Source organism: Oncorhynchus kisutch, linkage group LG6 (assembly GCF_002021735.2).
Source record: "Oncorhynchus kisutch isolate 150728-3 linkage group LG6, Okis_V2, whole genome shotgun sequence".
In the NCBI taxonomy this organism is placed as follows: domain Eukaryota; kingdom Metazoa; phylum Chordata; class Actinopteri; order Salmoniformes; family Salmonidae; genus Oncorhynchus; species Oncorhynchus kisutch.
The window spans coordinates 49818562-49845957 of record NC_034179.2 but is presented as its reverse complement, the minus strand read 5'-3'; the positions used below and the strand labels follow the sequence as shown (position 1 = coordinate 49845957).

The window sequence follows — 27396 nt, the reverse complement described above, 5'->3', positions numbered from 1 at the left end:
GATGGTGTTGAAGTTGTGCCTGGCCGTGCAGTCATGAGCGAACAGGGAGTACAGGAGGGGACTGAGCATGCACCCCTGAGGGGCCCCGGTGCTGAGGATCAGCTTGGCGGATACGTTGCTACCTACCCTTACCACCTGGGTTCAGCCCATCAGGGAATCGAGGATCCAGTTGCAGAGGGAGGTCCTTAGCTTAGTGATGAGGGTCCTTAGCTTAGTGATGAGCTTTGAGGGCACTATGGTGTTGAACGCTGAGCTGTAGTCAATGAATAGCATTCTCACATAGGTGTTCCTTTATGTCCAGGTATGAAAGGGCAGTGTGGAGTGCAATAGAGATTGCATCATCTGTTGATCTGTTGGTGAGGTATGCAAATTTGAGTGGGTCTAAGGTTTCTTGGATAATGGTGTTGATGTGAGCCATGACCAGCCTTTCAAAGCATTTCATGGCTACAGACGTGAGTGCTACGTGTCGGTAGTAATTTAGGCAGGTTACCTTAGTGTTCTTGAGCACAATGACTATGGTGGTCTGCTTGAAGCATGTTGTTATTACATACTCAGACAGGGAGAGGTTGAAAATGTCAGTGAAGACAATTGCCAGTTGGTCAGCGCATGCCAGTACACATTCTGGTAATCCTTCTGGACTTGCGGCCTGTTTAAAGGTCTTACTCACATTGGCTGCGGAGAGCGGGATCAGTTGTCCCGAACAGCTGATGCTCCCATGCATGTTTCAGTGTTACTTGCCTTGAAGCAAGCATAGAAGTTATTTAGCTCGTCTGGTAGGCTCGTGTCACTGGGCAGCTCTCGGCTGTGCTTCCCTTTGTAGTCTGTAATAGTTTGCAAGCCCTGCCACTTTTGATGAGCGTCTGAGCCGGTGTAGCATGATTTGATCTTAGTCCTGTAATGACTCCTTGCCTGTTTGAAGGTTCGTCCGAGGGCATAGTGGGATTTCTTTTAAGCTTCCGGGTTAGAGTCCTGCTCCTTGAAAGTGGCAGCTCTACCCTTTAGCTCAGTGCGAATGTTGCCTGTAATCCATTGCTTCTGGTTGGGGTATGTACGTGCTGTCACTGTGGGGACGACGTCCTCAAGGCACTTATTGATAAAGCCAGTGACTGATGTGGTGTACTCCTCAATGCCATCGGAAGAATCCCGGAACATATTCCAGTCTGTACTCGCAAGACAGTCCTGTAGTTTATCATCTGCTTCATCTAACCACTTTATTATAGACCGAGTCACTGGATTTTCCTGCTTTAATTTTCGCTTGTAAGCAGGAATCAGGAGGATAGAATTATGGTCAGATTTGCCAATTGTCTCTGTGTGGAGTATAGGTGGTCTAGAATTTTTATCCCCCTCTGGTTGCACATTTAACATGCTGATAGAAATGAGGTAAAACTGATTTTAGTTTCCTTGCATTCATGTCCCCAACCACTAGGAGCGCCGCATCTGGATGAGCGTTTTCCTGTTTGCTTATGGCGGTACACAGCTCATTGAGTGTGGATTTACTGCCAGCATCGGTCTGTGGTGGTATGTAGACTGCTACGAAAAATACAGATAAACTCTCTTGGTAGATAATGTGGTCTACAATTTATCATGAGATACTCAAGAGACTTCCTTAGATATCGTGTGTAACAGTATAACTTTAGACCGTCCCCTCGCCCATACCCGGGCACGAACCAGGGACCCTCTGCACACATCAACAACAGTCACCCACGAAGCATCGTTACCCATCGCTCCACAAAAGCCGTGGCCCTTGCAGAGCAAAGGGAACCACTACTTCAAGGTCTCAGAGCAAGTGACGTCACCGATTGAAACGCTATTTAGCGCAAACCACCGCTAACTAAGCTAGCTGTTTCACATCCGCTACACGTGCACCAACTGTTGTTTACATATATACATAGGCCCCCACCTGTGTCTTACCAGAGGCTGCTGTTCTATCCTGCCGATAGTGTATAACCCGCCAGCTGTATGTTCTTAATGTCGTAGTTCAGCCATGACTCTGTGAAACATAAGATATCACAGTTTTTAATGTCCCGTCGATAGGATATACGTGCTTTCAGTTCGTCTCATTTATTTTCCAGCGATTGAACGTTAGCTATCAGGACTGAAGTTAAAGGCAGATTAGCCACTCGTCGCCTGATCCTCATAAGGCACCCTGATCTTTTTCCGCGAAACCTACGTTTCCTTTTCCAGTGAATCATGGGGATCCGGGCATGGTTGGGTGTCTGTAGTATATCCCTCTCGTCTGACTCATTGAAGAAAAACTCTTAGTCTAATCTGAGTTGAGTAATCGCAGTACTGATGTCCAGAGGCTCTTTTCGGTCATAAGAGACCGTAGCAGCAACATTATGGACAAAACAGGTTACCAACGCGAAAAAACTAACAAAATAGCATGGTTGGTTAAGAGCCGATAAGACGGCAGCCATCCCCTCCGGCGCCATCATGCCATTCTTCTCTGCAGATACTCTCAAAATATGTCAGGTGGGATGGGGAGCATTGCTGCACAGCGTTTTTCAGGTCTCTCCAGAGATGTTCGATCGGGTTCAAGTCCGGGGTCTGGCTGGGCCACTCAAGGACATTCAGAGTCTTTTCCCAAAGAAATTCTTGCATTGTCTTTGCTGTGTGCTTAGGGTCGTTGTCCTGTTGGAAGGTGACCTTTGCCCCAGTCTGAGGTCCTGAGCAGGTTTTCATCAAGTATCTCTCTGTACTTTGCCTCGATCCTGACTTGTTTTGCAGTCCCTGCCGCTGAAAAATATCCCCACATTGTGATGCTGCCACCACCATGCTTCACCTTATCGATGGTGCCAGGTTTCCTCCAGACGTGACACTTGGCATTTAGGCCAAAGAGTTCCATCTTGGTTTCATCAGACCAGAGAATCTTGTTTCTCATGTTCTGAAAGTCTTTAGGTGTCTTTGTCAAACTCCGAGCGGGCTGTCATGTCATGTTTTACTGAGGAGTGGCTTCCGTCTGGTCAATCTACCATAAAGGCCTGATTGGTGGAGTGCTGCAGAGATGGTTGTCCTTCTGGAAGGTTCTCCCATCTCCTCAGAGGAACTCTAGAGCTCTGTCAGAGTAACCATCGGGTTCTTGATCACCTCCCTGACAAAGGCCTTTCTTCCCCGATTGCTCAGTTTGGCCGGGCGGCCAACGCTAGGAAGCGTCTTGGTGGTTCCAAACATCTTCCATTTAAGAATGATGGTCACCACTGTGTCCTTGGACTTTCAATGCTGCAGAAATGTTTTGGTACCCTTTCCCAGATCTGTGCCTTGACACAATCCTGTGTCGAGCTCTATTGACAATTCCTTCGACCTCATGGCTTGTTTGTTTCTCTGACAATCACTGTCAACTGTGGGACCTTATATAGACAGGTGTGTGGCTTTCCAAATCATGTCCAATTAATTGAATTTACCACAGGTGGACTCCAATCAAGTTGTAGAAACATGATCAATGGAAACAGGATGCACCTGAGCTCAATTTGGAGTCTCACAGCAAAGGGTCTGAATACTTATGTAAATAAAAATTCAAAAAACCTGTTCTTGCTTTATCATTATGCCATTTTGTGTGTAGATTGCTGGGGAAAATGTTTTATTTAATCCATTTTAGAATAAGGCTGAAAACGTAGCAAAATGTGGAAAAAGTCAAGGGTTGTGATTACTTTCCGAAGGGTGTGTGTGTGTGTGTGTGTGTGTGTGTGTGTGTGTGTGTGTGTGTATGTATTTTAATTTCAATATTAAAACCATACAGTGGACACCAAAGCCTATAGACCTTTGCCTATAGATACAGATAGTGCTCAAATCTCTGATACCTGAACCGTGTGGTGGACAATTCTTGTTTTAGGAAAGAAGCCACACATTGAAACACAAGGAATGGACTGTTTTTAAGGACATGTAAATGTGCCTCATTTGGCCAACATACATAGTTTATTGATGGTGCTGACTGCGCCAGGTTGAATCTGAATGCGAATGGATGTCCGTTACATTTCTCAAATGTCCGGTAAATTAAAATCTTCCCTGTCATGTTGTCCAGCGCCACATTTTCCTAACTGACACTCTGAAATGGCATATTGTTTTTATGAAGGTTGAGGGAATATTCACATGAAAATCTGATGCCAATTGGATGGAAACTGAGCTACAGACACCCTAAAGACTGGCAAGTGCTCTAGTCCAGTGTCACTTTGATTATGCCTGCACATCATGGTTCACCAGCAGCCCCAAACGTCTTCAAAATAAGCTACCAGCCAAACAAGCTTGTAAGAATTGTACTTAATCGCCCCCCTCATACTCATCTAGAGGTTGAGCATGTTTTCGTCTATCTCTGTAACGTGTCTGTATCTATGTAACTGTATATGTATTTACGTAACAAATAGGGACCACAATGGAAATAAGGCTCCGACTTTATTGTACAATCCTGGTCACTTAAAAAAAAGAAATTTGTGTACAGTATTTATTTTATTTTTTTAACTGACAAATCAAATCAATCAATCATTCAATCCAAATTGTGCGGCGGCCAATTGATGAATGGAAAGAGACATCTGTTACAAAACACCAAAAAGTTGAATAACATTCGGAGATTGTCAAGCCAAGCCTTCGATACTGGGTAAGCCTACAAGGTAGGGAGGGATGCATTATCTGTTTGTCAAGATTGACATAGTCTATTTATTGTGGTGTTGAAAACGGAAACTGTGATATTGAGCTGCCCGAAGTCAGGAAATGCTTAGTTTATTGGTTGTGTGTGTGGTGCACACCTGTTCCACCTGTTGGTGGAAAATTAGTTGCATATGTTTTACATAATTAGAAAATCTGATTTGACCCTAGCTGATCATTGTCTGCAGCCGGCTCCGTTCGTAGTGTAGTGAAACATGGAAGGGAGAGTGCGCTCGTCTGTGGTGGTCGGTGAACCCTCAACCTTCTGGCCCGTACCCCTCCGTACAAAAGCATGCTGAAGTGGCAAAATCGATATCCACGTTTATAAACAAGGTCGCTCCAGTTGTTACTATTAACTTGAGTTCATCATATGAGGGGGAGGGTGTTCAATTTATTTTACAGTACAAGGGGAGGGTCATGTGAAAATATGTTTACTTTGGTGAGGGGGTGCATTTTTATTTATTACACCTTGAGTTGGACCAGCCCCTCCCCCCAGTAAATTTAGATCTGTCCCTTACATGCCCTAATGAACATGACCCATGTGTTCACTGCCTAAAATTCCTGATCGGAATGGAAAGCAATCTGTTTTTACTTAAATGCGACACGGGCTGTTTCATATCTGTGTTGGATGCATTCGACTATTTGAGAAACTTTTCTAGAGAAAGCTAATGATTGAATTCGTTTTTTAAGGAATTTAATACTGAATAATGCTCTTGTTAATGCACTTAAAAAGTGATTTAACATTTATAAGCATAAATACAGGAGAACATTGCTTATATGTAAAAGAAGAGGAATAAATGTCTGACATGCTTGACTTCATGGAACAGGATTTGCACATTCATTGATTCATGTAATAAAGTAATTGATAGGGTTGTTGCTATGGCACTCAACCAATGAGAAATGATTAAGGAGAATACTTTGCATGCCAACTGTCTTGGATTTTACTCATTTGAATTCAGTTTCCTGACTGTAATAAAGTAAATGAACAGTAGGTGGTGCTGAGTGTTCAGTTTTAAATAAGCATAATTAAAACAACAATTGTTGCTCAGCACACTGCAGGGTGAAGTTTCCCCTACGCTGGTCTTGGGTCCGTTTATAATCCCCCCCCCTAATGGTTAAGGTTAGGATTGGGGGAGGAGAGGCTGATTCTTGATCTGTACCTAGGGGAAACTTCACCCCTGAGCTCAGAACACAGTACGAGCCAGCTGGGGGCAATGTGGGACCAGAATGGGAATCAATGGAGAACGTGTACATAGTAACCAACACTGATTAGTACTAGACAGCATTCACAGACTAATTTGATTGTTGTAAGTAGGCAGCCTTGTCTGAGCCAGAACGGCCCATAGGGCAGAAGCCTATGTCCTGTTTCTGTAGCAAGTTACACCCCCTGGACAGGACGTTAGTCTATCGCAGGGGCTATATTGTTGAGTGACAAGATATTTGGATTTGTCTGTGATTTCATTATAGTTCATTTAAAGTGTGATTGAATAATGAAATGTTTTTTTTTATAGGAAACTCTCATTGGCCGATTCTAGCTATAGTCGAATCTTTGTTCGTTTAACAAAATTATAAAACAAAGGTAAAGCAACACAGAACTAATATTCATATTCCACTAATATGATTCACATTTATACTTAGTTATCTAGATTAAGGTAGGGGAGAGTGGTGTAAGTTGAGCCATTTATTACATTCAGCATCACTCTGTCAAGGGAAATATAGTATTCTTCCTAACAAAGATACTACAGTATATCGGCATATATTTCAGGATGCTGTGTATCCATGGAAATAATCATAATTCATGTTAACATTACATTTTTGAAAACATAGCTTGTCCAAAAAAAGTGTTCTCTGGGGTAAGTTGAGCCGCAGGACAGGGTAAGTTTGCCTGCCTACACATTTCTGTTCTGAATTAAATATGACCTCTAACTTTTTAAAACCATGTTAATATTTATTTCCCAAACACAATTCAAAACAATCACAATAATTTTTGAAATATATTTTTCAATCATTTTAAGCATCTTTTAACACAGGCTTAACACCTAACAAACACTTAGTATTTAAAGAAATACACAATTATATAGGCCAGGCCCTGTTGTTACCTTGTATCCCAGCGATAATGCTTTGCATGAAGCCTGGGAAGAAAACATTTCAATTTGCTCAACTTGCCATTGGCACAACTTACCCAAAGGCAACCATTTGGACTATATTAGCCCACACAGCTACAAGGATGCACTTTCATGTTAGGTTTAGGACCTTAAATGGAATTGTATAGAGAACTCAACTGATCTATAGAACAATTTTTAAATGATCCAATTTGGTTTAGATACAAGCATCATTAAACCTCTAACGCAATACATTCATTGGACTTGTTGGAAAACTTGCTTATCACTTTTTCCATGTGGTTTCTTCCTTCACAGACTCCATGAAATGATGACCTCTTCCTAAATATGTGGCCAAATTATATATTTTGTGTATGGTTTCCAACAAACAAGGGTGGCTCAACTTACCCCTTCGGTTCAACTAACCCGACTCTCCCCTACCATAAAATAGTACCAAAAAGTACTTTAAAAAAAAAAAGTACCTTTAAAGTCAACTTAAATGTGCTGTACTTTGGTGAGGTTGAATAGCACATCGGCCTGTAGTATACACTATGTGATTGAAGACTTGCCTGACTGATAGACAGTAACTTTCCTTGTTAAGGCCTGCACTTTTGAACCCTGTGTATCTGATCTAATATAATCTTTTGTGGGCTTAAATGCCTGAATATTATTTGGAGATTGTGTGGGATAGTATCACATACATTGAATTATTTCACTGTGAAATACTTTTTAGTATCCACTTTCCCCATCTCTTTCCCCAATTCAGATAAAGAAATATCTGATGAGAGTTGGCAGCACCCTGATATTTATTAACCTTCTTTGGATTGGATTGTTAAGAGATAAGGCAACAGATCAACTCTGTGGCTTCGTCCGAAATGGCACCCTATTACCTACACTGAGTGTACAAAACATTAAGAACACCTGCTATTTCCATGAAATAGGCAGACCAGGTGAATCCTGGTGAAATCTATTGTTAGCAGTTGATGTTAATCTTCAATAACACAGACACCAAACAAATCAGGGGGAGAAAAATATATTTATTCAAAGAGAACAAATCATAGTTGTTATGCTAGAAAGTAGATGGTGGATGTTTATTCTTCCCTGTTCTCAATGTTTCTCCACAGAACAAAGAGACAGGATGTAGTTAATACCCAAGCCTAGCCTGTGGTTGACCAATTAGATGTCCTTGCTGTAAAACTGGGCCAATGGCCAAATACCAAGTATCCCGTTTCAGGCTCAACGTGTAGACAATTTGGACCAATGAGAACTTGCCACATGTAGCTGTGAGTCCTGGACTGGAACCCCATACACAGATTCTATACAGATGTTGAACTGAAAAACGACTATTTCCATTGATCGTAAATTCCCTCTTGGCCTTTAGTCCTCTGCGTTGTGTATTTATCTTACAATATTCTTACACTCCCCCTAGACCATTTAAAAAATAAATATACTTCAAATGTATTTTTAGAAAACAAGAGAACATAGACAGAAAAAAAAACATTAGCTGTAATCATAAAATAATTCACATTAAACACCTTGCATTTCTATAAAACACAAAGAGCATATTTTATTTCCCGTTGCAGTAAGAAATAGATTACACACAAAGTTGTAGAAAATTAATATTAACGGTGTGATGATGACCCTTACGATTCCTACCTCATCTTTTATTGGGATGAAACTCACCCCAAAAATGATTGTCTGCAAAACAATAATATTCAATCATCCGATTGGCAAGGTAATCATTCACAGAGTCCTTTAAAAGTGACCAGCTGTTCCACACCGGTATCAGTCCCACATAAATAGCTATTAGAGAGTATGTTCTGACAGTCTGCCGGTAGTGAGGAATTGTTCTTCTGTTCCACTGGGTGATAAGGACGTCTCTATTGAACACCTCACCATTGATCTTGTATCATTTCAGGTATCATTGTATCATTTCACCTTGGGTCAGGGGATATTGCTGCTGTTTCAGACGGTAGATTCTCATAACCTGTAACGAAGGAAACAAGAAGTGAAAGTAACATGTCCTGGTTTCAAGAGAAATGGATATTTCACTTAGATTTCCCTATGTAAGCATGTCCCGATTTTCAGGGAAAAGTGGACATTTCATCTAGATATCCCTAATATGACGACTGCGGTACACAACATAGACACTTATTAGGTTCTGATCATCTTACTATGCTTCTTCACCTGAGATTGGCCCCCGACTGCTAATCAATCACTTCTTTATTCTCCAGGCTACACTTTGTCATCTAAACTGACAACTTTGCAATGAGTAACATGTATCAATCGTGATTTGCCATGGACTTTTACTGCTGACCTCGTTATGAAGAAAACTTGATAAGGACCTTCCCATTTTGGCCTTTATGTGTTACGTTGTTTATTTTATTTTTACCATCACCCACTGTCCTGGCATGTCCTGTCCTGGCATGTCCTGTCCTGGCATGTCCTGGCATTACGCCATGTCCCCCTTCGGGAGTTTTTCCCCCTCGTCTCTTTCACTTGTCTGTCTGCTTCCCATACTGCATTAGAAAGTTGTATGCAATAGTTAAACATTGTGTCACTCATAATGTGTACGTCTGCCTTTGTCAAAGCTAACGGGCCTGGTAGTGAATGGGTCGACCTGTGACGACCTCAACCGAACTCAACCCTGTGGTTTCCTTATGTGTTTGCATCCTGCAGCCATCCGTTCCCACACTTCATCTTTTGATGCATCGCTTTGCATGTCTATTGTGTTGCAATGTATCCACGGTGTATTTCCTAATCAGTTTAGGTGACAGAGGTTTTCTCTTGGCAGCCGCCTTGGCAGCTCTGTCAGCCGGGTCATTACCTTTTACTCTCGTCTGTAAAGGTTTTTTCCATGTGCTTTCATTTTCAAAATTGCAACTTGTGCCGGCAACTGGAGAGCATTCAGTACTGCCATCCCCTCTGGTCCATTCTTCACAGGAGCTCCCAGTGATGTCATGAATCTTCTGTTCCGTATTTTTTCAAAATCATGGTTAACGCCGAAAGCATACCGTGAGTTTGTGTAGATATTAATGTTTTTCCTTCAGCCTGTTTGCATGTTTCTGTCAAAGCCTCCAATTCCACCACCTATGCTGATGCTCCTACAGGTAACGTGCCTGTCACTATCACATTGTCCATTGTAGTAACTGCCCAGCCTGCCTTCCTCACACCACACCTCCACAATGCTTGAATCATCTGTTTCATGAGATAAACTCAGGGTTTTCCAACGGGTGCCTCTTAGTAAACCCATCAGAGAGCTGATCCCAAACCAACTCACAACAGTCGTCTTCAAGTAACGTGGTGTCTGGAGGAAGCATCAGAGTAGCTGAGCCCCAAACACAGATTCTAAACAGATGTTGAACTAAAAAATAACTATTTCCATTGATCGTAAATTCCCTCTTGATCGTAAATTCCCTCGACCTTTAGTCGTCTGCGTTGTGTATTTATCTTAGAATATTCTAACACTATGATCCTTTATTGACATCACTTGTTAAATCCAGCCTTGAGACGTTATTTACATTTTGTATTTAATTAGGCAAATCAGTTAAGAACAAATTCTTATTTACATTATTATTTACATTGACGGCCTACACCGGCCAAACCCGGACGATGCTGTGCCAATTCTGCGCCGTCCTATGGGACTCCCAATCAAGGCCGGTTGTGATACAGCCTGGATTCAGACCAGGGTGTCTGTAGTGGCGCCTCAAGCACTGAGATGCAGGATTGTGTATGTGTACCATTCAGAGGGTGAATGGGAAAGACAACATATTTAAGTGCCTTTGAACGTGGTGTGGTAGTAAGTGCCAGGCGCACCGGTTTGTGTCAAGAACTGCAACTCTGCTGGATTTTTCACTTTCAACAGTTTCCCATAAGTATCGAGAATGGTCCACCAACCAAAGGACATCCAGTTGACACAACTGTGGGAAGCATTGGAGTCAAAGCAAAACTCAATGTTAGGAACGTGTTCTTAATGTTTTGTGCACTGTGAATTTTGTGTACTACTTTTGACTAGGGCCCATAGGGCACAAATTTCCTAACTGTGACACATAACTGAGAGGGATGGAAGGGAAATCACACATACTGTTGTGTTCTCTGTGTGTATGTGTATACCTTTGCCTCAACAGTTGCAGTCAACGCTCACAAAGAAACTCAATATTTTAGTCTGGATTTGATTCAAGTTTCGTAATTTACGGTTGCTGAAAATCTGCGGCGTTATTTGACCAATGTTTTTGCAAAGTTATATCTATTTTATTGAAAACGACATGTGACATCCCAGTGTCCTTGTGAGAACAGGATAATAACAGCTTAACAGCTATACTGAGAGCAAAGTGAGAAAATGCTTGCCCGTCTTTTTGAGCAAATTTTGATTCAGGTAACATCATACCATTTTTCCAGACACTTTTTTCTTTAGTCAGTCCCTCCCTTTAGTCAGTTGCTAGCCTACCTGGTTAAATAAAGGTGAAATAAAAATAAAATAAAAAAACTCACAGAACTCACAAGGAAAGTTAAGTTGCTACAACGATTTACAGTAGTAGCTTTTAGCAGTGCACAAAACGCACTAGCTTGATTTGTGTGGTGTTTAGGGTTGTTGTCTAGGATTACTCTATTGCGTGTTCTTTGGGAAATGACAACTTTGTAAACCAACATACAAATTAAAATTAGGACAACCACTACTGGTGCTATAGCAACAGAAGGCAATGTCTACTGAGCATTTTTTTTATCCAGAAGTTTGTATCTGCTGTTAGTCTTCCATTCTCTTTGGAACAGTTACAATATTAAGGGAATGAAACATTTTCAGACTTTAGACATGGCTATATCTGGCCCCAAAGGGTGCTTCCTTTTGGCTCTTCCTTATTGGCTCATATGCAGGAAGTAAGACTCTATCACTTCCTCTCATCCTCATTCAAACCTAACATTGTTGTCCTGCATCCTCTTGTTTTTTTTCTTCTTCTCTCTCTCTCTCTCTCTCTCTCTCTCTCTCTCTCTCTCTCTCTCTCTCTCTCTCTCTCTCTCTCTCTCTCTCTCTCTCTCTCGCCCTCTCTCTCTCGCCCTCGCTCTCTCTCTCTCGCTCTCTCTCTCTCTCTCTCGCCCTCTCTCGCCCTCGCTCTCTCTCGCTCTCTCGCCCTCTCTCTCTCTCTCGCCCTCTCTCTCTCGCCCTCTCTCTCGCCCTCTCGCCCTCGCCCTCGCCCTCAGCCTCTCTCTCGCCCTCGACCTCAGCCTCTCTCTCGCCCTCTCTCTCGCCCTCTCTCTCTCTCTCTCTCTCTCTCGCCCTCTCTCTCTCGCCCTCTCGCCCTCAGCCTCGCCCTCTCTCTCGCCCTCAGCCTCGCCCTCACCCTCAGCCTCTCTCCCTCGCCCTCAGCCTCGCCCTCACCCTCAGCCTCTCTCTCTCGCCCTCAGCCTCTCTCTCTCGCCCTCAGCCTCTCTCTCTTGCCCTCAGCCTCTCTCTCTCGCCCTCGCCCTCAGCCTCTCTCTCTCGCCCTCTCTCGCTCGCCCTCTCTCTTTCTCCCTCTCTCTCTCGCCCTCGCCCTCTCTCTCTCTCACCCTCTCTCTCTCTCTCTCTCTCTCACCCTCTCTCTCTCTCTCTCGCCCTCTCTCTTTCTCTCTCTCTCTCGCCCTCTCTCTCTCTCTCTCTTGCCCTCGCCCTCTCTCTTTCTCTCTCGCCCTCTCTCTCTCTCTCTCGCCCTCGCCCTCTGTGGTGCATGCAGTATGACTGGGTATGACTAGGTATGACAGTATACTGTAAGTACCAGAATAGCCTGCAGCTCTCTATCTTTATGTATTAATCGTCTCTCTTTTGTCTTCCTGACTTACGAGTGATGTTGTCTTTCACATCTTACCCTGCAGCCTGCACTGGTTACCCGTTTTGATCTTACATACCCGACTGCAGCAAACTACCTGGCAAGTTTTTTTCTCCCCTTTTATCTTTATTTCTTTCCTGTGCTTTTGGGGTCAGTTTCCATTTCTGTGCCCAAATGTTGATGAGCCACGCATGGAGTTCACTTGGCACTTTTCAAATGTTTTCTTTGTACTTGAAAGGTAACATGCTGAATCGGATTAAATGATCATATTTCTGTGTGATTCCACTGGATTGCTGTGCGGTTGAACACCATAAATTACCTGAGGAATACCATGTGTGTTTGTGGCAAATTTTCAATGTCACTCAAACAAAGTTATTTTTGTGCCGCCTGTCATTCATATATGACATTCAGTTTGGTTGATCAGTGTTGCAAAGTAACAATCATTGTTTGTTGTGCGTACTACAATTACAGGCCTTTTTCTTAACACTAATGAATATGACTCTGTGCATATCCCCTCAGTGTCTTTGCTTATGCTTTGTTTTCGCAAACGCTCAAGACATATTTGGCACGTCCATCTCAGTGTGGAAAGTGGGATATTGTCACAGGAATGATCAAAAGGCTATTATGAAATGAAAATCTATAATTTGTCACCATCAACAAAGTGTTTGATGGTTAGATTTAACAAAAATGTGGATTACACCGATTTAGCGCGTTAATTACATTAAATGACTGAGTAAAAAACAGCAATCTAAGTAATATGGTTTTTCAATGGTACTTTAATGGCACTATAAAATAAAATGCTACCACACCTTAATTGCTCAGCGATTGTCAAAGGTGATTATAGCGGCCGAAAACAGAGACATTAGGCTCGGGAGAGAGAGGGGTGTAAGAGTTTCTCTGAGCAAGGCGTTAGTACGGGATGGACTGATTTGGAAAATATGTCTTCATCGATTCACGCCGACACATTATCGACCTACTGTACAGTCTTTTTTCCCGTGGTAATATCTGCATGTAAAAATGCATGAATCTTGCAGCAGCGATTAGCCCTCTGTCAATCAAGCAATGTGAACTTTGAGAGTAATAAGTTGGTTTAATGAATGCCCAGACGCAGTAGGTGACAGATGTTTGTCAGAGTAATCAGTCCAATTCAGAGAGCAGGCTCTTGCTGTGTGTGTGTCAATGGTTGGTAGGTAGGTAGCAGGCTCTTGCTGTGTGTGTGTGTCAATGGTTGGTAGGTAGGTAGCAGGCTCTTGCACGTGTGTGGATCCTCCAGGGGAAGAAACACACTCCGATTGGGTCTCCATCTTGACTCCCTGTTGTCATAATTACTCCACAGACTTGTTATCCCCAGGATGGGAGGCCTTGATTGGCTCATGCGGTTTCTCTGATTGGCTATTAAACCACAGTTATGAGTCAATTCTCTTTATTTAGATAGAAAGTCATAAATGAGAGGGGGAGATGGATAGGTAGAGGAATATACACTGAGTGTCCAAAACATTAGGAGCCACCTGCTCTTTCCGTGACACAGTCTGACCATGTGAAAGCTATGAGCCCTTATTGATGTCGCTTGTTAAAACCACTGAAATCGGCGTAGATCAAGTGTTGGGCAACAATATTTAGCCATTTTTTTTACTCATTTCATGCAATTCTACTCATTTTGCCGTGGGGCAGAGAGAAAAATGTGCAGTTATACAGCTAATTTCCAGCAATTCTACACGTTGCCATAGGGTGGAGGCAAATGTTTGCAGTTTTTAATATGGTAACTGATGATCAATGCCCCATCCCGGTTGGTAATTCCCCAATGCTTCCTACACGTTTAGATAGCTGGCCGCTATACTGACTTACCAATCAAAAAATTGACTAATTGACTGACTGCTTATGCACAACCAAATTTCGAAATTGCACCTTATGTATTCTATAAGTTGAGATTGAGTAAAAAAATATATATATACACTATCGTTCAAAAGTTTGGGGTCACCTTAGAAAGGTCCTTGTTTTTGAAATAAAAGCACATTTTCTGTCCATTAAAATAACATAAAATGTATCAGAAATACAGTGTAGACATTGTTAATGTTGTAAATCACTATTGTAGCTGGAAACGTCAGATTTTTGTATGGAATATCTATATAGGTGTACAGAGGCCCATTATGAACAACCATCACTCCTGTGTTCCAATGGCACGTTGTGTTAGCTAATCCAAGTTTATCATTTTAAAAGGCTAATTGATCATTAGAAAACCCGTTTACAATTATGTTAGCACAGCTGAAAACTGTGCACCTCGGAGCATAGTGTTTTTTAACTGTATAAAGAAACATTCCATATACTTAATGCCAGCATACCGTAACACAATGCACAAGTAATGTATCACATTATCCAAAGCGACTTACCGTCATGCGTATATACATTTTACACATGAGTGGCCCCAGGAATCGAACCCACAAACCTGGTGGTACAAATGCCATGCTCTATCGTCTGAGCCATCCAGGACCACAAGTGTATTACATTGTACCACAGAAGGTCCTCTGAAGTATTACCGTCAGCAAGCGTAAACAGCATCAAGTAGATATCGAGGCTGCTATTAGTCATTGCAAACCCTAATGGAGGACTTTTCATTTTTTCATTAGCATGCTCATTGTTTTCTCCTCAGATTGGTTTAAATACAACCATAGTTCTTATCATTGAAGTGAAGGCTTAATGAATTGGCTGAGTGGGGTATTTGGAAATAAACTCATTAATATATTCAGTCTTTTGAGGGGGTCTTAAACGTCATGGTGAACATACCCAGGCTATGTCTCAAAATGGCACGCTATTCCCTAGGTATCATAGGGCTCTGGTCAAAAGTAGTGCACTATGTAGGGAAAAGGGTGTCATTTGGGACACAAGCCAAGGGCACATGTGTATTCTGGACACATACAGTAAACAACCTGAAGGGAGGGGAGAGGTGTTTGGTTTCCACATCTTGCCACAGTAAAAATAGATGCACCAATGGTTTCCCCTTGAGATGTGTGCCAATGACGACCATGTATTTTCCTTACTGTTGTACCTGTATGTGGCATGATACACAATTTGAAGGATTTGAAAATAATTGAGTGATCTAAAACATTTTTATGGGAGGTTTAGCAACAATTGATTTGTGTACAAATCACATTTAGTATGAAATGTCAATGTGTTATTGATCTTATAACAAGTACTCACAATGCTCAAATTCCAACACCCTGAGAAACGCTCATATTCGCCTAAATCAGAAGACAGTATTTACAGTGCCTTCAGAAAGGATTCATAGCCCTTGACCTATTCCACATTTTGTTGTGTTACAGCCTGAATTCAAAATTGATTAAATATACGTTTTTTAAAATCACACATCTACACACAATACCCCATAATGACAAAGTGAAAACATGTTTTTAGAAATATTAGCACATTTATTGAAAATGAAATACAGAAATACTGTATCTCATTTACATAGGTATTCACACCCCTGAGTCAATGTTAGAATCACCTTTGTCAGTGATTACAGCTGAGTCTTTCTAGGTAAGTCTCTAAGAGCTTTACACACATGGATTGTACAATATTTGCACTTTATAATTTTTTTAATTGTTCAAGCTTTGTCAAGTTGATAGTTGATCATTGCTAGACAGACATTTTCAAGTCTTGCCATAGATTTTCAATCCGATTTAAGTCAAAACTGTAACTAGGCCACACAGGAACATTCAATGTCATCTTGGTAAGCAACTACAGTGTATATTTGGCCTTGTGTTTTAGGTTTTTGTCCTGTTTAAAGGTAAATTTGTCTCTGTGTCTGTTGGAAAGCGAACTGAACCAGGTTTTCCTCTAGGATTATGCCTGTGCTTAGTTCTATTCCGTTTATTTTTATCCTTAACTCCATAGTTCTTGCCGATGACAAGCATACTAAGAACATGATGCAGCTACCACCATGCTTGAAAATACGAAGAGTGGTACTCAGCAATGTATTGCGTTGGATATGCCCCAAACATAACACTTTATATTTTGGACATAAAGTTAATTTCTTTGCCACTATTTTTGCAGTTTTACACTATCTGACCAAAAGTGTGTGGACACCTACTTTTTAAAATTATTATTTTTATTTCACCTTTATTTAACCAGGTAGGGCAGTTGAGAACAACTTCTCATTTACAGCTGCGACCTGGCCAAGATAAAGCAAAGCAGTGCAACACAAACAACAACACAGAGTTACACATTAAATAAACAAGTGTACTGTCAATAACACAATAGAGGAAAAAGACAGTCTATATACAGTGTGTGCAAAATGGCATGAGGAGGTAATGCAATAAATAGGCCGTAGTAGCGTAGTAATTACAATTTAGCAAATTAACACTGGAGTGATAGATGAGCAAATGGTGATGTGCAAGTAGAAATACTGGTGTGCAAAAGAGCAGAAAAGTAAATAAAAACAGTATGGGGATGAGGTAGGTGTATTGGGTGGGCTATTTACAGATATGCTATGTACAGCTGCAGCGATCGGTTAGCTACTCAGATAGCTGATGTTTAAAGTTAGTGAAGGAAAGTCTCCAGCTTCAGCGATTTTTGCAATTCGTTCCAGTCATTGGCAGCAGAGAACTGGAAGGAAAGGCGGCCAAAGAAGGTGTTGGCTTTGGGGACGACCAGCAAGATATACCTGCTGGAGCGCGTGGGTGGGTGTTGTTATCGTGACCAGTGAGCTGAGATAAGGCAGAGCTTTACCTAGCATAGACTTATAGATGACCTGGAGACAGAGGGTTTGGCGACGAATATGTAGCGAGGGCCAGCCGACTAGAGCATACAGGTCGCAGTGGTGGGTGGTATAAAGGGCTTTGGTGACAAAACGGATGGCACTGTGATAGACTGCATCCAGTTTGCTGAGTAGAGTATTGGAAGCTATTTTGTAAATGACATCGCCGAAGTCGAGGATCGGTAGGATAGTCAGTTTTACTAGGGTAAGTTTGGCGGCGTGAGTGAAGGAGGTTGCGAAATAGAAAGCCATTTCTAGATTTGATTTGGGATCGGAGATGTTTGATATGAGTCTGGAAGGAGAGTTTACAGTCTAGCCAGACACCTAGGTATTTGTAGTTGTCCACATATTCTAAGTCAGAGTCATCCAGAGTAGTGATGTTAGTCAGGTGGGCGGGTGCGGGCAGCGAACGGTTGAAAAGCATGCATTTGGTTTTACTAGCGTTTAAGAGCAGTTGGAGGCCACGGAAGGAGTGGTGTATGGCATTGAAGCTCGTTTGGAGGTTAGTTAACACAGTGTCCAAAGAAGGGCCAGATGTATACAGAATGGTTGTCTGCGTAGAGGTGTATCAGGGAATCACCCACAGCAAGAGCAACATCATTGATATATACAGAGAAAAGAGTCGGCCCGAGAATTGAACCTTGTGGTACCCCCTTAGAGACTGTCAGTGGTCCGGACAACAGGCCCACGATTTGACACACTGAACTCTGTCTGAGAAGTAGTTGGTGAACCAGGCGAGGCAATCATTTGAGAAGCCAAGGCTGTTGAGTCTGCCGATAAGAATATGGTGATTGACAGAGTCGAAAGCCTTGGCCAGGTCGATGAAGACGGCTGCACAGTACTGTCTTTTATCAATGGCGGTTATGATATCGTTTAGTACCTTGAGCGTGGCTGAGGTGCACCCGTGACCAGCTCGAAAACTGGATTGCACAGGGAAGAAGGTTACAGTGGGATTCGAAATGGTCAGTGATCTGTTTATTAACTTGGTTTCAATGACTTTAGAAAGGCAGGGCAGGGTGGATATAGGTATATAACAGTTTGGGTCTATAGTGTCACCCCCTTTGAAGAGGGGGATGACCGCGGCAGCTTTCCAATCTTTAGGGATCTCGGACAATACAAAAGAAAGGTTGAACAGACTGGTAATAGGGGTTGCAACAATGGCAGCAGATACATTTTGAAAGATAGGGTCCAGATTGTCTAGCCCAGCTGATTTGTATGGGTCCAGGTTTTGCAGCTCTTTCAGGACATCTGCTATCTGGATTTGGGTGAAGGAGAAGTTGGAGAGGCTTGGGCAAGTAGCTGCAGGGGGTGCAGAGCTGTTGGCCGGGGTTGTGGTAGCCAGGAGGAAAGCATGGCCAGCCGTAGAGAAATATTTATTTACATTTATCGGTGTTGACAGTGTTACCTAGCCTCAGCTCAGTGGGCAGCTGGGAGGAGGTGCTCTTATTCTCCATGGACTTTACAGTGTCCCAAAACATTTTGGCATTACAGGATGCAAATTTCTGTTTCAAAAGGCTAGCCTTTGCTTTCCTGGCTGACTGCGTGTATTGGTTCCTGACTTCCCTGAAAGTTGCATATCGCGGGGTCTATTCGATGCTAGTGCAGTCCGCCACAGGATATTTTTGTGCTGGTCGATCCAAGGGCTATATCTGTTCTTAGTTCAATTTTTTTTTTGAAAGGGGCATGCTTATTTAAGATGGTGAGGAAATTACTTTTAAAGAACGACCAGGCATCCTCGACTGACGGGATGAGGTCAATATCCTTCCAGGATACCCAGGCCAGGTTGATTAGAAAGGCCTGCTTTGCAGAAGTGTTTTAGGGAGCGTTTGACAGTGATGAGGGGTGGTCGTTTGACCGCGAACCCATAGCGGATGCAGGCGATGAAGCAGTGATCGCTAAAATCCTGATTGAAAAGGTGTATTTGGAGGGCAAGTTGGTCAGGATAATATCTATGAGGGTGCCCCTGTTTACAGATTTAGGGTTGTACCTGGTGGGTTCCTTGATGATTTGTGTGAGATTGAGGGCATCTAGCTTAGATTGTAGGACTGCCGGGGGGGTGTTAAGCATATCCCAGTTTAGGTCACCTAACAGAAGGAACTCTGAAGATGGGTGTCCAGGGCACAGCAGGGAGCTGAGGGGGGTCTATAACAGGCGGAAACAGTGAGAGACTTATTTCTGGAGATTCATTTTTAAAATTAGAAGCTTGAACTGTTTGGGCATAGACCTGGAATGTATGACAGAACTTTGCAGGCTATCTCTGGAGCAACTCCTCCCCCTTTGGCAGTTCTATCTTGTCGAACATCTCATTCCAAAATCATGGATTCGTTGGTATCATCCAATAGAGATTCTTTGAAATGTGTTTGTCTACTCCTTTTTGCCAACAGATGTGTTATCAAAGTAGCATCTGTGAGCGAGTTTGGCAAGTGTATTGCTAATGCAGCACTCAGGAGACCTCTTGGAAGCATTCTCTAATCCCTCTACACAGCTTCAACATCATGTCACTTTGTATAATAATTACCAAACTGAAAACGTAAGCTGCTACTGTTCAATTCATCAAATAGTGATATTAGTGATAAGCACATTTTGCTGAGAAGCTTTAGCCTGTTATTTTAACATGTTACAATTACATTTGTGTTGAAATAGAATGTATTATTGTGTAATTATTGTATTTCCAACACTTTTTAAACATGTATATTTCCGGTAGGGATGCACTGTGATTGTATTGATGTGGAAATTAAATGCAGTCTCTTCATACCTGCAAATCTGTCGATGCTCCACTATCAGACTGTAAACAATAGATGTCATTCGACAGCAGTTGCTTAGTAACAGTTGGAACCAAGCCAGAGTATTTTGATAATCAGATCTGAGGTTCCCTCTATCTCTGACCTTGTTACCAGTCTGTCACTAATGTATCTGTGGCCACATTGAACATGAGCTATTGCTTCTATGCCTACAGGGAGGGCCTTTATATACTGTAGCATTTTCCCAGATGGATGGACAAGGTCGTTGCTGTAGAAAAGTAAAGTATTCTTAATCAACCCCCCCCAAAAAGTCCTCTTGAGGTGCACTGTGCAAGCACAGCTTTGGGGATGTAGTTATCGCTAAATCAGAAGTTCCTGATGATGATTACTGAGTATGCCTTTTGTGTATGATTGACAGTTTTGAAGATTCACTGGTTGCATTCCAATTTGCACCCTATTCCCTATATAGTGCACTACTTTTGACCAGAGCCCATAGGTAAAACGTAGTGCACTTTAAAGGGAATATGGTGCCATTTGGGACAGAACTGTTTAGCCTCCTCGCTCTGTACCACAGGTTAGGAAGAGGGAACGGAAAAATGTCATCTCGCCATCGTAAGCCATTTTGCCCTTACACAGGATGCTCTTATCAATCTGCCTTATTATCTGGATGCTCTTCTGTCTCCTGATTTGCACTTGCGTCTCTGAGCGCTAGAATGACATTATCTCCCGGGAAACACCTGTATAATTGGAGAATTCATCCAGCGCCATCAAAGGCTCCGTTTTATTCAATGTAATGAATGTCAGAGGAGGACCATAGAGGAGACAAGGTACTCCAAAATCATAATTATCCCTGGCATGAGTAGTTGTGTTGTACTTTAGTCTGTATTTTTGGTTTTATAATAGTTTCAGTTGATGCATACATGCAGGTGTGCATTAACTGCATGATTCAATGACAGTGGGACTGCAAATTGTTTTGGATTGCCCCTACCCCGATGGGTGTTTTATGCTCTCCCACCACAGAGGCACTGTTTAGGCAAAATGTTTAGCATTACAGGAAATTAGCTTTAAAACGGCAATAATTATAGCAAAAGATTAGCTTTTAAGCTGCACATTTTTCTCGCTGACCAATGGTAAAATGTGTAGAATTGCAGGAAATGGGCTCGCAAAACTGTGGTACACCACTGGCAGATCAGCACCACAGTAAGCAACCCTGACCTCTAATTTAATGCCCCCTTGCTTTTCCATCCCCTTCAAAGTAGATTTCACCCAGAAACATCCACTGTGTGCTAGGGTACTGGAGAATTGGAGAATTTCTCTCCCAGTCTGAAGCCCTTACACAAGAAGGGATATGCCAAAATTGATTTGCTATTAGATGGTAAGTACTTGGCCTCGGTAGCGATGGGGAGCACTCCTGTAAGTGGTCAATTTTCTGTGCTTTACCAGTACTCACTCAAAATACTTTTTGGTTTGCCTCTGATGGAAAATACATTGGTGAAAACGGAAAGTATTCAGACCCCTCGACTTTTATCAAATATTGCTACGTTACAACCTTATTCTAAAATGGATTAAATTTAAACAAATCCTCAGCCATTTACACACAATACAGAAATGCCTTATTCACACACAGTACAGTACTAGTCAAAAGTTTTAGAACACCTACTCATTCCAGGGTTTTTCTATATTTTTACAATTTTGTACATTGTGGAATAACTATGAATTAACACTTATGAAATCATGTAGTAACCAAAAAAGTGTTAAAAAAATCAAAACATGTTTTATATTTGAGATTCTTCAAAGTAGCCAACCTTTGCCTTGATGACAGCTTTGCATAGCTTTGCATACACTCAGCATTCTCTCAACCAGCTTCATGAGATAGTCACCTGGAATGCATTTCAATTACCAGGTGTGTTCAAAGTACATTTGTAGAATTGATTTCCTTCTTAATGCATTGCAGCCAATCAGTTCTGTTGTATCAAGGTAAGGGTGGTATACAGAAGATAGCCCTATTTGGTAAAAGACCAAGTCCATATTATGACAAGAACAGCTCAAATAAACAAAGGGAAATGACAGTCCATCATTACTTTAAGACATGAAGGTCAGTCAATACGTAACATTTCAAGAACTTTGAAAGTTTCTTCAAGTGCAGTCGCAAAAACCATCAAGCGCCTCAGAAATTGCAGCCCAAATAAATGCTTCACAGAGTTCAAATAGCAGACACATCTCAACATCAACTGTTCAGGGGAGACTGCGTGAATCAGGCCTTCATGGTCGAATTGCTGCAAAGAAACAACTACTAAAGGACACCAATAAGAAGAAGAGACTTGCTTTGGCCAAGAAACACGAGCCATGGACATTAGACCAGTGAAAATATGTCTGATGAGTCCAAATTTGAGATTTTTGGTTCCAACCGCCGTGTCTTTGTGAGACGCAGAGTAGGTGAACAGATGATCTCCGCATGTGTAGTTCCCACCATGAAGCATTGAGGAGGTGGTGTAGGGGTGCTGTGCTGGTGACACTGTCTGTAATTTATTCAGAATTGAACACTTAACCAGCATGGCTACCACAGCAAATAAAGAAAAACCCTTATTTAACTAGGCAAGTCAGTTAAGAACAAATTATTATTTACAATGACAGCCTACTCCGGCCAAACCCGAATGGGACTGCCAATCACGGCTGGATGTGATACAGCCTGGATTCGAACCAGGGACTGTAGTGGTGCCTCTTGCATTGCGATGCAGTGCCTTAGACCGCTGCACCACTCGGGATTGAGTAGGTGTGTCCAAACTTTTGACGGTACTTTAAGTATTCAGACCCTTTGTTATGAGACTCGAAATTTAGTTCGGACTTAAACCCGATCAAACTAAAATCCCCATCCAACCTGACAGAGCTTGAGAGGATCTGCAGAGAAGAATGGGAGAAATTCTGCAAATACAGGTGTGCCAAGCTTGTAGCGTCATACCCAAAAAGACTCAAGGCTGTAATTATTGCCGTAAGTATTCAGACTTTGTTGAAGCACTATGTAAATGTAATATTTCAATATTTTTTTTTTTTTGGCAAACATTTAAAAAAAAGTTTTACTTTGTCATTATGGGATAATGTGTCTAGATTGATGAGGGAATATTCACTGTATCACAATTTCAGTGGGTCAGAAGTTTACATACACTGTTGACTGTGCCTTTAAACAGCTTGGAAAATTCCAGAAAATGATGTCATGGCTTTAGAAGCTTCTGAAATCAGCCAAGACTTCAGAAGAATTGTAGATCTCCACAAGTCTGGTTCATCCTTGGGAGCAATTTCCAAACTCCTGAAAGTACCATGTTCATCTGTACAAACAATAGTATGCAAGTATAAACACCATGGGACCACCCAGCCGTCATACTGCTCAGGAAGGAGACGCGTTCTCTTCACACTTTGGTGTGAAATGTGCAAATCAATCCCAGAACAACAGCAAAGGACCTTCTGAAGATCTTGAAGGAAACTGGTACAAAGGTATCTATATCCACAGTAAAACGAGTCCCATATCGACATAACCTGAAAGGCTGCTCCGCAAGGAAGAAGCCAATGCTCCAAAACCGCCATAAAAAAGCCAGCCTACGGATTGCAACTGCACATGGGGACAAAGATTGTACTTTTTGGAGAAATTTCCTCTCGTCTGATGAAACAAAAATAGAACTGTTTGGCCATAGTGACCATCGTTATGTTTGTAGGAAAAAGGGGGAGGCTTGCAAGCCGAAGAACACCATCCCAACCGTGAAGCACGGGCGGGCGTGGCAGCATCATGTTGCGGGGGTGCTTTGCTGCAGGAGGGACTGGTGTACTTCACAAAATAGACTACATCATAAGGAGAAAAATCTTGTGGATATAATGAAAAAATGTCTCAGAACATCAATCTGGTAGTTAAAGCTTGGCCACAAATGAGTTTTCCAAATGGACAATGACCCCAAGCATATTTCCAAAGTTGTGGTAAAATGGCTTAAGGACAACAAAGTCAAGGTATTGGAGTGGCCATCACAAAGCCCTGACCTCAATCTAATAGAAAATGTGTGGGCAGAACCAAAAAAGTGTGTGCGAGCAAGGAGGCCAAGAAACCTGACTCAGTTAAATCCGCTCTGTCAGGAGGAATGGGCCAAAATTGACCCAACTTATTGTGGGAAGCTTGTGGAAGGCTCCCCAAAACGTTTGACCCAAGTTAAACAATTTTAAGGTAATGCTACTAAATACTAATTGAGTGTATGTAAACTTCTGACCCACTGGGAATGTGATAAAAGTTTAAATAAATACTTCTCTCTACTATTATTCTGAGATTTCACATTCTTAAAATAAAGTGTGGATCTTGAACTGACCTAAGACGGGACATTTTTACTAGGATTAAATGTCAGGAATTGTGAAAAACTTTAAATATATTTGGCTAAGGTGTATGTAAACTTCTGACTTCAACTGTTGTCACGTCCTGACCTTAGAGATCCTTATTTATTCTCTATGTTTGGTTAGGTCAAGGTGTGACTCGGGTGGGAGAATCTATGTTTTCTATTTCTTTATTGTTTTTGCCTAGTGTGGTTCCCAATCAGAGGCAGCTGTTGGGGATCATATATACTGTGGGGAGAACATGTATTTGATACACTGCCGATTTTGCAGGTTTTCCTACTTCCAAAGCATGTAGAGGTCTGTAATTTTTATCATAGGTATACTTCAGCTGTGAGAGACGGAATCTAAAACAAAAATCCAGAAAATCACATTGTATGATTTTTAAGTAATTAATTTGCATTTTATTGCATGACATAAGTATTTGATCACCTACCAACCAGTAAGAATTCCGGCTCTCACAGACCTGTTAGTTTTTCTTTAAGAAGCCCTCCTGTTCTCCACTCATTACCTGTATTAACTGCACCAGTTTGAACTCGTTACCTGTATAAAAGACACCTGTCCACACACTCAATCAAACAGACTCCAACCTCTCCACATTTGCCAAGACCAGAGGGCTGTGTAAGGACATCAGGGATAAAATCGTAGACCTGCACAAGGCTGGGATGGGCTACAGGACAATAGGCAAGCAGTTTGGTGATAAGGCAACAACTGTTGGCGCAATTATTAGAAAATGGAAGAAGTTCAAGATGACGGTCAATCACCCTCGGTCTGGGGCTCCATGCAAGATCTCGACTCATGGGGCATCAATGATCATGAGGAAGGTGAGGGATCCGCCCAGAACTACACGGCAGGACCTGGTCAATGACCTGAAGAGAGCTGGGACCACAGTCTCAAAGAAAACCATTAGTAACACACTACGCCGTCATGGATTAAAATCCTGCAGCGCATGCAAGGTCCCCCTGCTCAAGCCAGCGCATGTCCAGGCCCGTCTGAAGTTTGCCAATGACCATCTGGATGATCCAGAGGAGGAATGGGAGAAGGTCATGTGGTCTGATGAGACAAAAATAGAGCTTTGTGGTCTAAACTCCACTCGCCGTGTTTGGAGGAAGAAGAAGGATGAGTACAACCCCAAGAACACCATCCCAACCGTGAAGCATGGAGGTGGAAACATTATTTGGGGATGCTTTTCTGCAAAGGGGACAGGACGACTGCACCATATTAAGGGGAGGATGGATGGGGCCATGTATCGCGAGATGTTGGCCAACAACCTCCTTCCCTCAGTAAGAGCATTGAAGATGGGTCGTGGCTGGGTCTTCCACAGTCAGGGCAACTAAGGAGTGGCTTCGTAAGAAGCATCTCAAGGTCCTGGAGTGGCCTAGCCAGTCTCCAGACCTGAACCCAATAGAACATCTTTGGAGGGAGCTGAAACTCCGTATTGCCCAGCGACAGCCCCGAAACCTGAAGGATCTGGAGAAGATCTGTATGGAGTGGGCCAAAATTCCTGCTGCAGTTTGTGCAAACCAGGTCAAGAACTACAGGAAATGTATGATCTCTGTAATTGCAAAAACACAGATTTCTGTACCAAATATTAAGTTCTGCTTTTCTGATGTATCAAATACTTATGTCATGCAATAAAATGCAAATTAATTACTTAAAAATCATACAATGTGATTTTCTGGATTTTTGTTTTAGATTCCGTCTCTCACAGTTGAAGTGTACCTATGATAAAAATTACAGACCTCTACATGCTTTGTAAGTAGGAAAACCTGGAAAATCGGCAGTGTGTCAAATACTTGTTCTCCCCACTGTAAGTTGTGTTTTTCCGTTTGGGTTTTGTGGGGAGTTATTTTCTGTTTAGCTGTTTTGGTTGTCTGACAGAACTGTGCTCTTTCATTTTTTCTACGTTATTATTTTGTTGCGGTGTTCAGTTAATTAAAAATCATGAACGCCTTCCACGCTGCTCCTTGGTCTCCTACTTCAACCCACGAGAGCCGTTACAACTGTACGTACTGCTGAGAGCTACAAAGAGTCCCAAATGGGGCTTTAGAGCAGGGATGTCAAACTGTATTCCTTGAGTGCTGGGTTTCGCTCCTCCCTTGTACTTGATTATTCAACTAGAAGTCCAATGTCCATAACTTTGTAAGGGCAGAAAAATGAATTTACCCATGTAAATCTTCAAATAATATTTAATTCACATTTCAAATACTTTCTAGGTTCCTACCTTTTGTTCTCCAGTTACAGTGCCTTGCGAAAGTATTCGGCCCCCTTGAACTTTGCGACCTTTTGCCACATTTCAGGCTTCAAACATAAAGATATAAAACTGTATTTTTTTGTGAAGAATCAACAACAAGTGGGACACAATCATGAAGTGGAACGACATTTATTGGATATTTCAAACTTTTTTCAAAAACTGAAAAATTGGGTGTGCAAAATTATTCAGCCCCTTTACTTTCAGTGCAGCAAACTCTCTCCAGAAGTTCAGTGAGGATCTCTGAATGATCCAATGTTGACCTAAATGACTAATGATGATAAATACAATCCACCTGTGTGTAATCAAGTCTCCGTATAAATGCACCTGCACTGTGATAGTCTCAGAGGTCCGTTAAAAGTGCAGAGAGCATCATGAAGAACAAGGAACACACCAGGCAGGTCCGAGATACTGTTGTGAAGATGTTTAAAGCCGGATTTGGATACAAAAAGATTTCCCAAGCTTTTAACATCCCAAGGAGCACTGTGCAAGCGATAATATTGAAATGGAAGGAGTATCAGACCACTTCAAATCTACCAAGACCTGGCCGTCCCTCTAAACTTTCAGCTCATACAAGGAGAAGACTGATCAGAGATGCAGCCAAGAGGCCCATGATCACTCTGGATGAACTGCAGAGATCTACAGTTGAGGTGGGAGACTCTGTCCATAGGACAACAATCAGTCGTATATTGCACAAATCTGGCCTTTATGGAAGAGTGGCAAGAAGAAAGCCATTTCTTAAAGATATCCATAAAAA

At 42.1% G+C, this 27396-nt stretch overlaps 1 protein-coding gene across 8 annotated transcripts in view; it reads left to right on the top strand.

Annotated features, from left to right (window-relative positions):
- Positions 1-27396, top strand: part of LOC109892939 (disks large homolog 2) — a 195740-nt gene that overhangs the window by 39320 nt on the left and 129024 nt on the right. The gene's annotated exons all lie outside the window — the stretch shown is intronic.